Source organism: Uloborus diversus, chromosome 3 (genome assembly GCF_026930045.1).
Source record: "Uloborus diversus isolate 005 chromosome 3, Udiv.v.3.1, whole genome shotgun sequence".
Classification (NCBI taxonomy): domain Eukaryota; kingdom Metazoa; phylum Arthropoda; class Arachnida; order Araneae; family Uloboridae; genus Uloborus; species Uloborus diversus.
Window position 1 is genome coordinate 115,198,685 of NC_072733.1, and position 15,074 is coordinate 115,213,758.

At 31.7% G+C, this 15,074-nt stretch overlaps 1 protein-coding gene across 2 annotated transcripts in view; it reads left to right on the plus strand.

Annotated features, from left to right (window-relative positions):
* The first annotated feature begins 8,685 nt into the window (after window positions 1-8,685).
* The window catches only part of LOC129218369 (neuropeptide Y receptor type 5-like), a 33,377-nt gene continuing 26,988 nt past the window's right edge, over window positions 8,686-15,074 (plus strand). Inside the window, exon 1 of one of the 2 annotated variants that reach the window (XM_054852614.1) lies at window positions 8,686-8,749. The gene's annotated coding sequence lies outside the window, so the exon portion shown is untranslated. Of the gene's footprint in view, window positions 8,750-14,098; window positions 14,236-15,074 lie in introns of those variants that run through there. The other variant, XM_054852615.1, reaches the window with a different exon arrangement.

Sequence of the window (15,074 nt, forward strand, 5' to 3'; positions counted from 1 at the left end):
AGGCCCCAATACTTTCGTTGGAAAAATTTGGAAGCTTTGGAAAATGTGAAGTTTTTTACCAGTTTTAACTATTGTCATCTCAAGAAATGCTTATGCAAATAAAAATTCTTTCAAGTAATAAATAAGACTTCTTAGAGATAATTTAATGCCCAAAAAATGATTTAATGAATATTTATTACTTTCTATTTGTAAATAACTGATTTTTGTTAAAACTGTAAAGTGAAGAATTTTTTAATTTTCTTGAAGAACCTATATTTTAAAGTTTGAATTGAAATTTAAACTTAATCAATTGAATGAATTTCAAGATATAAAAAAATTTAATCAATTTTTTGCATAACATTACGGGGTGCACAAACATTCAATCGCTCTCCAAACAGACTAATTGAGACTATAGTTTCCAAATTGCTGCTACCCATCATCTTGAGATATAGTCAGAAATTCGTATTCATCGAAAAAAGGTATGTTCATTTAAAACATGAAAGTGTGTGTCTTATTTTATAACTTAATTAATTGATGGAACTAATTAATTAGCATATTTCAACTGCGTCTTCATTAAGTTTGACCTTTAGTTACTTTCTACTTGAAAATAGCTGAAATTCTTTTGAATTGTAAAGAGAAACACTTTTTACATTTTCTTAAAGAATCTATTTCTTAGAATTTGAACCGAATTCTAAGCTAAAGCGATTAAATGTATCTCTAGGTATGAAAATTTAACTTCAAACTTTTAAATTATCTACTTAATTAGAATTTTCAAACTTTTTCAAAGTAATACGCTGTCCACAAACTTTCAATAGATCTTTTGCCTGACTTATTGAGATCAGTTTAAAAATTGCTGCTTAAACTTGATCACGGAGAGCTTGCGAATGACCTTGATGCAGAAACTTAATTTGTAACAGGTAGAATCGGCTAGAAAGCGCCGGGTCGTAAGAGGCACGTTTTCGCTGATCCTATCCATTGCAAAATAATAACAAACCTATTACAAATGATACAAATGATGTTTCCGCTTCAAGGTTATCCGCCATCTCTCCGTGATCAAGCTTTACCCACCAACTTGAGATAGTCAGAACTCTGTATTAATCGAAAAAATGTATGTTTGTTCAGAGAAAGAAAGCTTTTGTGTCTGATTTTCTAACTTAATCCATTGACGAAACTAATTAATTAGCATATTTTAACTGCACCTTTATTAAGTTATACATGTCATCTGTAATACTTGAAAATTGGACGATTAGGGAAGGAAAAAAAAGAAACATTTTTAAAGGCTTTATTTGAGGTTAGAGGGAAGAAAATTCGTTTACTGAAAATACTTTCCTTATACTTATAGTGGATGTTTTTATGTCCCCACGTACGGGCCAAATTTCAATTTATGCAGCCATGAGCAGAAAAAAAAATCTTTCTTGTTCTTTTCAGGCCAGCTTGTGGATTTCAATCCTGAGATCAAAAGTTACTCATGGTAGTATCTTTTCTTTTGGTTAATGTATAACAGTGGACTGTAATATTCACCGCACTGTCAGAAAGAGCACCTTGTGAAATTTGCAAAAGTGTGTTGTTATATTCACAGCACTGTTAGAAAGACCTCCTTGTGAAATATTTGTCGTGACATTTTTCGCCAATTTGCAGATATACAGTTGGATCCGCGAGGGATACGTTCCAAGATTCCTCGCGTAAGTCGAAATTTCGCGTTGTAGAAAAGTGCTGTGTATATGATTTTTTATTAATATACCCAATCATTTTAGACATTTTAAACACCTTTTTAACTGTTTTAGACCATTTTTTAACTATATATATATTACCGTTTCTTACATAAAGAGCTGAATTTTAACCGTATTTTTAAAAAAGCTGCATTATTCAACATAAAATGCTGTTAAGATGGACAAAACCAATGATCAATGTGAGGGAGAGAGAGACATAAAAATAAAACAGCACGGTACGTACAGTATGCAGTAAAAAGAAAGCATTGCACTGTAAGAGTATTATATATACAGCAGATACAATAAGTTACATTAATAACTGAAAAGTTGAAAATTATGATTTATGCGGCGCAATCTGATTGTCGTTCTAATATATATATTTAAATACAGTAGCTTCGCATTTACTTTTATAACAATTACATCTATGGTAACACCCCTCTTTCAGAGTCTCTAATACAAGAGCAGATTCCATATTCATATTCTTTGCATTTTCCTTAAACACTACTCTACGGATTGCCTTCTCTTTTAATTGTACGTACGAAAGATTCACTCATGCGTATCAAGAATCTTTACCTTTTCGCAATTTACTTTTACCGTCGCAAACTTTCCCTTTTTGTTTCTATCTTCAAACTTTAGATGAACAGAACAGCGTGTCTAGGTGCCACAATATTTCATCACCTTTCATATTTAGAATAAATAAATGAAAAATGAGGAATTGGCGATATATACACACTAACAAAGCTATATTTGTAGTGCAGTGTGTGAGAACTTGCTCAGTCAGTGATGCTAAATGGAGAAAATTACATTCACGAAGTCAATGTTTAGTAGTCAATAACAAAGCCGAAACTTAGCATCACGATTCCTTTCCAAATATTTTCGTGTTGAGAGTCGATTTATCTCTAAAATTCGTTGATCCTGAAAAATTCACGTGATAGCCATTTCGCGTTGTAGAGGGAGCCGACTGCATAGCCAAGTGGTTGCGAGTTTAAAGCAATATTTTAGTCGGCATAAAGATGTAAAATTTCCGGAAATTTTGAAGTGCTGGAAAAAAACGGTTTTTAGCGGTTTTTTCAGGGGAAAATGGTAAAATTGATTTTTTATGAATGCAAATAGGGAGGTGTTTTTTTTCTTAATAGCTCTGCGTTTCTTAGAACATATAAAGGGTTAAACATTAAAAAATATATGCACAACTCACACATCTTCGTTATCTGCTTGACAGAAATACACATAAAGGTAAGTTTAATTAGGAAAAAAAAAGAAACTTTTTGTTTTATAACTGAGAGTTTCTTGGTCAAACACCAGAAATAAGTCAAGTCGTCGTTCAACCAATAATATTGGGTAAGGTGTGTCTAAACATACCTAACAATTACATTTTCTATTTTAGATGGCCTTTGAAACTTGGAATAATAATTGAAATGTTTGACTTTTTCAAACATGATTGATATTGTTTGGAAGAAAAATAAGAATGATTTCCCTTCCTTACAATGTAATTTTACGTGTCTGAAAATGAAAGTTATTGAGTTTTGATTTTTTCCAATCAAGTCTAAGTCCGAATTAAAACTAAATTAGTTTTTCTTTTTCTTTCCAACAGAAACCCCAAACAAAAAACTTTAAAAAATATACTATAACTTCTATACATATCGTCACCTCAGAGCAACACTAAGACATCTTCAAAAAAACAAAAATGAGTTTATGATCCTGTTCATATTACCAAATGTGCCTTTATTTAGTGGAGTGTTAGAAAATTTTTTATCTATACAAATCTTTTGTGTGCGAAGCATAACTTTGTGTTGCAGAAGTTCCAAAACTCATCTTAGTTTAGGGCAACACTAGGATAAATAAGATATCCTTCTGTTTTACTAAAATACGAGCACCAAAATGTTAAATTTGTTAATGTTGCTCTAACATATTATTGCACGAAAACTTTAGTTTCTTTTTTTCATGATTTAATAGTTTTTCTGCAGCAGGCAGGTGATAATTTTATTTTCAACTATAAAACGCTCCTAAAAGCTGTTCGAAATTTTTTCAGTATTGTTCCTCTGTTAGGTAGTATGTTAATGCCGATCTGCAGTAGAAAAAATTCTATTTGATTGAACTGTCACAATTTAAAGCAAAGTATATTTGAAATTTATTTGCTATCTGCGAATGATTGTTACGTTCTAAAAATAGGAGTGAAAAAAATGCGCAGTTAGAGTGACACTATTATCAAAAGGTGAACATTTAGTTCAATTACAGCATTATTACAGAGTTCTATACTGCCGTGGGAAGGTAAAAAGCAATGTCTGCAAATTGTTCATTGTTTTTTTTTTTTTCCATATTTGTCACTATTGTACTTTAGCTTTATTGTACAAGCTTGCTGACTTGGTTTCCACTGAAATAAAGCACGAAAAAAACGTCGAATTCTAACAATCCCCTATTGTTAGTATGGAATTCAAAACACGTTTCTTCAAATATCTCAAAACTTCATTTCTGCAGATGCACTGCTTCACCTTGCCACGGCAGTTTAAAAATCTGTACATTTTCTATAAGAAAGTTCTTTAGAAAAGTTTTCTACCGGATTCTATAGACGGTTTTTTAGAAGAAATTATTTTTTTAAGTTTTCAGCAGAATTAATTCCATTCACAATTTTATAGAAATGTATTTCTTTAGTGATAGAAAAAAGGCATCATTGTTTTATGTAGGGATTTTCATTTATTTTTTTGTGTGTCTGTTTAGTGAATATTTTATTTAAAATGATATTGTTTAGTAAAAAAAATGCGAAACACTTTTTCTGGCTATTTTTATATGCATAATCTATCCTATAAAAATATGTGGGCATCTGTCTTTCTGTCTGTTTGTCAGTATGTCTGTTTGTAACCTCTTCTTCTAGAGTAAACTGTAAAGGTGAACAAATAGCTGAAATTCTAACGCTCATTAGCTGTTATTTTGTTTTTTCACAGGCGATAGAAAAAAAGGACTTTATTTTTCTTTTTCATTCTTTTTCGCGAATTCTGGATTTATGAATGTTTTAAAACGAACTTTAATGCTTTAGGATTTATTGCTGGAAATACATTTTACAGACGATCCAAAAAAGGGTCTTTAACGGTTTTTTAATGTCAGTTTTCCTTTCGTTCTTGATTTTCCCTCATCATTCTTTTTTTTTTTTGTCCGGGATTATAGTTTTTTCTGAAGTAGGCAGACGACAATTATGTTTTAACTTTATTGTAGACTTTTACGAGGATTGTAGTCCTTGATCTAATTTTCCTAAGGACTGTTAGCTCAATAATGAGGGTTTTACGGAACTGCCGTTCTTATTCTAATCGAAGTTTTGGGGAAATATTATCTGAATTCGAATGGTATTTTTTTTTGGGGGGGGGGGGAAGGGGGCATTATTTAAAGTTTGATGATTTTTTTTAATGAAAATCTGTTGACGTGATTTTCGAAGTTTTTTCTGAAAAAGTTTTTTTTTGGGGGGGGGGGGGACTATTTTACTAATCCTGTTTAGAAGGGATTCCCAAATTCAATTTTTTGCAAGACTTCTTTTCCTGAAAACGAGTATAATGCTGTTATAATTGTTGTAAGATTAAAACCTCAAGCAAAAAGGGAACAAGTTCTACTAAATCCAGTTTATACAGAAAAGCCATCCATTCCAATCAAAAAGAAGAATGATCTGGTTTCCGTGTGCGAACAAAATATGATTCCAAAGAAGCAATACTTCTTTACGTCTCTAAAAGGATCGGCGACTAATGACAATGATAATAATTGTAATTCTGAACAATACCTAGTTTGAGTGTACTTCCAATAAAACTGTTTAATAGCATTAGACTTTTTTAAATTTCTAAACACAACCACAAAACCGCTTATTTTCAATCAACTTTACTGATGAGTTGGAAGCAGCAAAACAACAGCTTTACATTTATCTTACCCAGGGCTGCGGAGTCGGACTCATTTTGTGGTAAATGAGTCAGAGTCAGGCTGATTTTGTGGTAAAGAAGCTGAACGTTTTAAATTCAAAGACTCGGAGTAGGTCATTTTCCCTCAAAGTCCACAGTTCTGTTAGTGCTGTCGGAGTCGAAGGTTATAAAATTCCCGGAGTCGGAGTCGGTCCTTTTCTCTCCGAGTCCGCAGCCCTGATCTTATCAGTGTCTTAAATGAAAATGATTTTTTTTAAGTAAAACACTATAATATGTTGCTATTCGCTTTTATATCCTATAGTTGTCTTCAGAAACATTAAGAGCAACAGTAGGACAAGTGAATTTAATTATTTTCCCATAAGATTAATTAATTTTTTCAGTACACCCCTTAAAATCTACTCAAAAGCTAGGGAAGTACCCAAATTTTTTTTGTAATCAATGAATTACAACCTCAGATATTCAGCATTGAAAAAAACATCAAACTTTTAAATCAATTCTACTAGAAACTCTTTTTGCACATGTCCTACTCTTCCTCTGAGGCGACGATATCTGCAGCAATTTGCAATTTGTGCTTTTTGACGTTGTTATTTCTTACTTTACTTTTCAGCACAAAGGTATTTATTCATCTTATATCTCATTAGTATTTATAAACCGTTTAATTTTGTACAAATATTTACTAACAATGTAATTTGTAATCTTAACAAGAAAAATATTGTTTAATAACGAATAACTTTATGAAAATGAAATTAAAACTAAGTAAGCAAACATTTAAGTAGTAAGTTACCTCCCCTAAACCAGTGCTAAAGAATTTACAATAGCTATTCAAGATATAAAAATTAAACTTACCTCTCTAAAAGGAACCTAAAATAATTTATTAAAAAAAATATGAATAAATCGCAGTAATGATCATTGCTTCTGAATTGATTACTTTATTCACATATAATTAAATACATGAATAATGACCTACCATAAATAACAAGCACATGTTATATGCAATACACATTTTTTTGAAAGAAGGTTACTTTCGGGATGTATTTTTTTTTCCTTACAGTGGTTTGCTTTCTGATTGGAACTGAATGGGGAAATTTACTTTTGTTTTGTTGCAAAATAAGCCTCGAATTATCCGGTATGCCGCCGGAAAATTCGAATTTCCCGGCATGCTGGTCAACCTCGCTTTTCTCCGGCATGCCAGATAATACGGGGTGTACGGTATATTTTTGTTCAGAAATGTCTGTCTTGATGAGCAAATAGTAGTCGTCTATCATTGCTTCCCAAAAGAATACAGAAGTTACTTTTCGTTTTCGTCAGCATAATTGAGGCAGGGAGAAGCAAAGGGATACAAGTGGGAAAATTAAAAATTTGGTGACAACCACTACAAATGATAGATCCTCTATCTTGGGGCAAGAGATAGTACTAGTAGCCCTGATAAGTGCTGTTATACAGCATGATTTAGAAAAACTTTTCAATGAAAGCTTACCTAGGGCCGGAACTTTAAATGCGTTTTACTCAAAACTTTAAAATGTCCAGGTTACATCCCTTTGCTTCTCACTGCCTCAATTTATCTTATTTGAGATCAACATACTTCAATGAAAGTAATAGTAGTAATTTCAAGGTACCATAAGTTTATTTTCCACAAGTGCGAATCCAGATAGAGGCTACGAGTGGGGGGCATGACCCCCCTCTCCCCGTAAACAAACAAAAATAGCATAAAATTGCATTTTAGAGACTTTTATGCTCCAATCTGATAGCTAAAATAATGAAAATATTATGGATTATTTATTAATTAAAATAGAAAATTTCAATTGACAACCTCATATTTCTTCTGCTCACGAATTCGAGTTAAATATACATTTTTAATAAGTTCATCCACTCAAGTTAAGAATTGCTACGCAAATGAATTATTCGTTTCGAGTCCACGATAAAATTCATTTTGCGACATCGTATCAGACGAAACTTATCTAAATGTCACCAAATACCCACTTTCGTGATATTTTTTTCTCCAGAAAACAAAGCATCTTAAATGTCAAAAAAGAATTTAGGCTTTTTTTTTTTTGGTACATTTCAGGGAGGACATCCCTAAAATGAGACTTCACTGCTTTAAGAATATTTCCTTATTCACCACAGGTACGGCTACTTATATTTGTTAAAAATTCCCAATAAAAAACTTCTTGTTTATATCTAATTATCCAGGAGTGAGCAAATCTAAAACCCACCATCTAGTCTGTAGTTTCAAGGTTGTCGGATTTAGTACATGTATATTATTTGTTAATGCAACTGTTATACTTCTATAGTGTGTATTCCAAAAGAATATTAGTATTCTATGAGTGTTCTAAACTATCCTAAAACTCGCACCTAAAGTATGCCACGAAATGTTCATCAAAACGCTATCTCGAAATCTTTCGTAAAAGTGTTTAAAAAGTGTGCTGAGCTAAATACACGTTCCGATAAGTGTTCAAAGAATTGTTTTGAAAACTATTCGATAAAAAGCGTTCTAAAAAAAAAAGGGGACAAGTGCTTGCGTTCAAAATGTGTTCCCAACGGAATTACAAAAGTATGCAGGAAAGTACGCTGAAATCTTCTAAACAAGAGTTCTAAAAAAGGGGGGACAAGTCCATGTTTCAAACGCATTTTAAGATTTGCAGTGTGAATTAGACACGATATCGCCTTACCTAATGTCCATTCGTTATACGAAGCATGGGATCAGGTGGCTCGTTTTCTGCCACAAATTTATACACTGTTTTTCTGCTACAAAATTTCCTTATTCACAAAGCGAATAAAGTACCGTCAAGCTATGGCGAAGTAAAATCAATACCCTGTTTTTATTGCTTAATGGTAAAAAATATGAGTTAAATTAAATTTAGTTTAAAACACCTTGAAATAAGGTAAATATTTATTCATATGAAGTTTATTAAGAAACTCGAAGAGAACCCAAAATATGACACTTCGAAAATGACGTGAGCCCAATTAAAAAAGAAAACCGCCACAAAAATGATTGCGCAAGTAATCAATTTGATGAACCGAACAGGAAACGAATGCGATTAGCAAAATAAAAGGAAATAGAAAAAAACAAAGAGGAGGAAATTATCTCAGCGCGATGGATAAAGAAGGCACTCTTCTTATTCGGCTTCTTTCTCAGAACATCCACAAAACAGAGAGCATTCCAGAATCGTAAGTAATATACTGCGTCTTAGAATACTCTTCCACTTCTGTTTCTATTCTTCTTTAATTTCATTTTGGTTTGTGATTATAAAAGTAACGGTTTCAATGAAGTAATTTATGAATTAGTTTCCTTGAATTTCATTTTAAAAGAGGTTCTAACATAGTGTTCACTAAAACTAATTCCCAATTTCGAATTTTCTTCAAATAAAAGTCTTCAAAAAAAAATAATAATAATAATAATAATTTTTTAATGCTAAAATGACTACGATTTTTCCCTTAAAACACAAAAAGAGCTTCAGTATTTTCGATGGTTTCCATCATTATCAATTCGCAAACAGAGACGTAAATAAAGTTAGAGTAGAAAGAAATTCGACTAAGCTTTATATTACAGCTCTAGCTGAAGTTTGACGTGTCTAAATTAGAAAAATATGGTTTAATTTTAAATTAAATACTTTTAATGAAATTTACTCAAATATTTTTATGAAAAAATGAACACAATTTAGTTTATATTTTTACTTTATCCATAAAAGATTATCTTAATGGCAAAAGTTAAATAACTTTGTGCATATTTTTTTGTTCAACTCAAAACGTAATAATGAATAAATGAATGAATAATATAGACATTAATTTGCATTGGGGAAATTCAAATTATGTTTTTCGCAATAGCGATAGGATACTATTCGTTGGACGTCTAGCTTCTACGAATGGCTCCTAAGCGCAATCATAATTGTGAAAAACATAATTTGAATTTTCACAATTCAAATTAATACCAGGAGCCCGATACTGGATGATGTGTGCGGGATGCTACATGTTGTGTGTTAGATGTTGGATGTTGTGTGTAGGATGCTTGATGTTGAGTGTTACAGGCTGGATGTTGTATATTGGATGCTGGATTTTGGGTGTTGGATGCTGGATTTTGGGTGTTGGATGCTGGATGTTGTGTGTTGGATGCTAGATGTTGTGTGTTAGATGCTAGATGTTGTGTGTTGGATGCTGGATGTTGTGTGTTGGATGCTAGATGTTGTGTGTTAGATGCTAGATGTTGTGTGTTGGATACTGGATGTTGTGTGTTGGATGCTGGATGTAGTGGTCTGGATTATCATTTATAAATTTCAGACATTCGGGTAATTTAGGGTAGTAAAATCTGTAATTAGTAAATGAAAATTCAAAGGGCATGAAATTTTAAGAGAGGCGACACACGTTCGACAAAAATACAGTAAACTTCCGATTATCCGCGAGTTAATCCACAATCAGGAACATGCAATTTCGGAGCAAAAAACTAATAACAATGGCTGTTTTTTTCTTTGAAAAATTGTAAATTTAAACTCAGTCGTTTTTGTTTTGTTTATTTATTTGCTTTATTATATTTATTCATTTATTTCTTGTGCTTTCTTTATCGTACATAAGTGGTTTGATACAAAGTTCTGCTGTGCAAAAATACAAATTTATTTTTACTGTACTCTTTCCACTGTTTGTAGAAAGTATTATGCATCAATACAGCCATTTTTTCAGCAATACTTTTGAGGAAGGACATTTTTTACCTTATGTGTCCCTCATTTAAACCTTTTGCGATTTAACCGCGATTTATATTATCCGCGGCACTTGTGCCACCCAATTCCAGGGATAACCGGGGGTTTACTGTAACCAAAATGTCCATCATCAATATGAAAAATGAATTTCATCTGTTCTGCAGTAAATAATTTACAGATAACTCTGGAAAAGGATGAGAGATCAAATACAATCAAGTGCTCAAGAATAAAACTGTATCATAATTAATGCCTGGGAGGGAGGGGGGAGAAAATAAGTTTCAAAATGCAATGCACTTCTAATAGTCTGTGCTGTAAGCGAAATTTTTAGGTCGGATGAGACAATGTAAAAAAGTATGAGTTCGCATTGCACAAGAAGATGCATGGTAAATCCCATGTACAGCAGTTGTTGATGAAATTTAGCGCGGAAGTGTGTGATCCAAAATAAAGCAAACGTGTGCAACATTTTCCTTTTTAGTAACTAAAAATGAAATCAGCAACAAAAAATGTAAAAACCTTTAGAATAACGTAAAAATTACAGTATGAGATTGCAATGCGATACAAATAATAAATAACCTGATTTTGAGAGAAGTTTGATTTGTTTTAATTTCTCTAAGTACATTTTTGAGAGTTTGTGTGGAAGTCATAAAACTAATGTCATTCATATTTTTTGATGAGGGTCATTGCATGTCATAAAAGCCATTCCCAATAAATGTTACAATGCCAGCGTTCGATTCTTTGAAACTACATCCTTTTTTCTACAAATTGTAATGATTTTTAGCTAAAAAACTTTTTATTAACTGAATTTAATAAAATTTGTGCTGCACATTTTTTACATAAGTAACTAAACTTAATTGAAGTCTTCACTGATACTAAACTAAGTTAAGAAACATAGTAATCAAATAAGGGAGAATGTTGTACCTTGGGACACTTTTCATATTTTAATTTTTAAAGTTAATTATTTGAATCAAATTTAAAATCTAAAAGTCATATTAAAGTACCCAAACATATACTTCTGTGCAATATATATATATATATATATTCAGACAGTTTGAAAATAAAATGTTGCTAGCCATTTAAAGTAAAAGTTCCGAACTGTGCCAAGGTACAACATCCAATTGTACATTGGGACACATTCTGCTGTACTACAGGAAAGTATTCATGATTCACGAAAACGCCAGATACTTGAACCAATTTTGCACCAGAAACCTTTTTTTTTTTTCATGGTAGTGAATTAAATCATGAATAATTAATCATGAATAATTAATAATGAATTATTATCTAACATCAAATGTGTTTAAAAGATCACATAAGGTTAGAACATTGTTCCATGTTCCTAAACATATCTTAATTATTAAGAAACATGCATATGTTGTACCTTAGAACGTGTCCTAAGGTACAAAATGTTTGGCTGTCCCAAGATACAATCCCATGTGTTTTAAGAAAAACCGAAATTATGGTTAATCAAGATGCACTATCATTATTTTCTCATCGGAAAAATATTTAAAATACTTCTCTTATATAACAAAATAAAATTCAGTTGATTAAATTTACAAATACAAAGACAGAAAATGAAATAAAAATGAAGAAAATATTTACTTTGGAGTCATGAAATTTTCTTTCTCTCACAAAATCGTCAATTTTAATCATTTGATGCTGATTTTTACTATGGCACCATTTAATGGTGAAGATTACTATTAGAGATTACAAAAACATGGCTGCTAAAAATAGATTCTTAGAAATTAGCAGTGTTCCAAGATACACTCTACCTTATTCCTTATTTTGTGTCTCCTCACCCTAGTTATTATATTTAATCTTACCATTTGGGTCACTATTATCTTATCCCATCGAACTTGGAATCACTAACTACCGTTTTTCTTAATTACTTAATAGTTAAACATAAATGAAGTCAATATAGTGGATACTGCACTACCTTAATATTCCAGTCAATATATTTTTCAAAAAATAACATAATCGAGATAAAGTAAAATTAACAATAGAAATAACTGATGACAACAATAGAGGTAATCTAAATGAAAAGTGCTTTCTATTTACAACTTCTGTTACGAAGACTCAGGTACACCTTAATGAATTACAGTGAACAGGAGAGAAAGTTTTTTTTTTTTTTTTTGGTTGGTATTGCTTATCCACCAGTACACCGCTTTCTCTATTCTTATGTCATCTTGTTGGTTATGTGTGTTGCTTGTTATAATGTTACACTCTATTAAAAAGTTTTCCATCCTATGAGTACTTGTTGTTACTTATTCGTGATTGTTTTTGAGCAATTTTTAACGTGGATTATAACACTCAGAAAACGATCGTTTCTCCTTACTTTTCACGAAGACATTAATCTTACACTACGTGTAATTGCTTGAAAATGTTAAATGATAAACCCAGAAGCAGTCAATAAAATTATTGAGTTGAATAGTGAGACTGATTCAATTTCACCTCGATGAAAAGATCTCTTTGCGGCCGAAAACATTCAACAAGTGTCTGAGACGATGCAATTCTTATCAGAACAATTGAAATACTCTCTTTTGAGAATAGAGGTTCAAGCTTATAAAAGATTTGCGTGATGTTGGTGTTAATGTAAATGAATCGACAGTTCGACGTATACTGTTCACGGTTGTTTGGTAGATTCAATTTTTTGGCGCAAGAGCTTTAGTAGGCTATACTGCGCCAATTCACGGTTGGAAGGATTGTTCTGTGTTCACATGAATTTGAACAAAGGTTTAATAGTGGACACATAAAAAAAAAAAAAAAAAAAACACACACACACACATTTTGCGGGAAAAAATTTACTAGGCTTCATGAAAATTATTTCATGATAAAAGTAATCATTTAAGGTGCGAAAGAGAGCTAAAAACAAGGTTTTAGAAAATGTAACTTAACTTTAATAATGAAAAAAAAAATTTAATGCTTTTTTCATATTTTCTACTTTTGTACTTTGTCTAGGGGACAGCCTAATTTCCTTACATGTTTAAGTTTATTGATTTTTTTATGAGTTATTTTATTGTTTTCAGATTCCAAAACTAATGAAATCATATGTGTTAAGAATATGCTCTTTTTCAGCAATATATTGTAATTTCTGTTTAAAAAAAAACCAATGATATTGAATTTGAAGGACAGCATTTGTAACGTTTTTACGTGTCCTTTATACGTAATTATTAAGCGTTTTTTGCTAAGTCTGATTTTTCATCCAAAAACTCACACTTTTTTGCACTGAAAAAGGGGTTCCTTGTAACCTAGAAACACTTGTTTTTGTACATCAAAACGTTCAAATTCATTCATTTAGTCATTACTGTTATCTATTCATTTATACGTTAAAAAAATTTATGAAGATCTGAATTTTTTTCCCCTGTAAAAAACGAAGAAGAAAGTAAAGTCCTATCAGAGAAGCATAAAATATTTTTTCATCTAATAATGCTTATATTACGTCAAATACCCCCTTTCGAAAAAAATATTCATACGGAAGAAAACCAAGTAAAATTTTTATTTCTTCCGTAAAAGTTTATAAAAGCTGTTTTCAGAAGCGTTTTATTAGTTTTTGAAGAGGATATTTAAAATATTGGAACTTCATTAAATGTCCCCAACAAGCGCGTAGCCGTGAAGGAAAAAAAAAGGGCAGGGAGGAGGAGAGCGGAAGAAGAGTGGAGAAAAAAAAAATTTCGATCGAGGAACTGCTCTGTTAATGCGATCGGAAGGGAAAGCAAACTGCTGTTTACAACCGTTCTTCGCCAAATAATCTTAATCCATTACCCTATCATAAAATAGTCTAAATAGATTCTGGGTAAGGGGAAAACGTCGCCTAACCCAATCGATCTGATAGGAAGAAGAGTCACGTGATCATACATCGTTGCCTCGCAACCAGTTGAAGTGGAGAAGCGGCTAAATTTTTCCATTTATAGCATATCTGTCTTGAGCAGGATACCTGGATCTGCTATTAGTTCATCTTTCATTCTTCATGTGGTAAGTTCTTTCCCTTCCATAAAATTCCCTTTCAATCCGTCGCTAAAGTCTTGTGGAAAGTCATCGCATCAAATGCTGATTCAATAACCTGTTGGCATTCATGCACCCAACTCCAACGCACACATTCCGGGAACATCTGTTCGTTAATTATTTCGGAATAACAGGGCTTCTGATTGCACAAATGGCTATATATGGAGACGAATGTGCCGCGTCCTTTTGCAAAATTCAGGATGCACTTTTTAATATTCGGTGCTTATATTTTTGTACCTATTTCAAATACCATACTAACTTAATCTTCACGCAAATATTTTCCTAAACTGTGCATATTTAATCGCACAGCAACTGTGCATATTTAATTAGCAACGCTTTCAATTTTCATGTTGTTACAGAAAAAGGCAGTTTTTCACAAAGTGCCTATTTTTTTCGTCTTAAGCGTTCAATTTATAAATTACTCAATTAATTTGGAAAAAATGCTTACATCATTAGCGAAAAGCGAAAATGTCATTTTTAAAATTTGGGGATGGATAAAAATGATAGTATTTTGAATATCAATTGAAGCAATATAGATTTACGAGTATTATAAATTCTCTATATTTGTTATAGAAATTATCTTAAGAAATGTCATCCAAAAATGGTTGTGTTTAAATTTGAAAATATTTTAAAATTATTTTTAGGGGATCAGATTAACTAAAAAGTGATTTGAAAGAAATTTTGTTGATTGTTTATTTTAAAACTTCAAACCAGTATTTCAAACACACAGGAAAAAGTTTCTTAGCTCAATCTCAATTAGTTAAAAAGTTTTCAGCAGTTTTTGATCACGCACGCTAAGTGAGCTAATG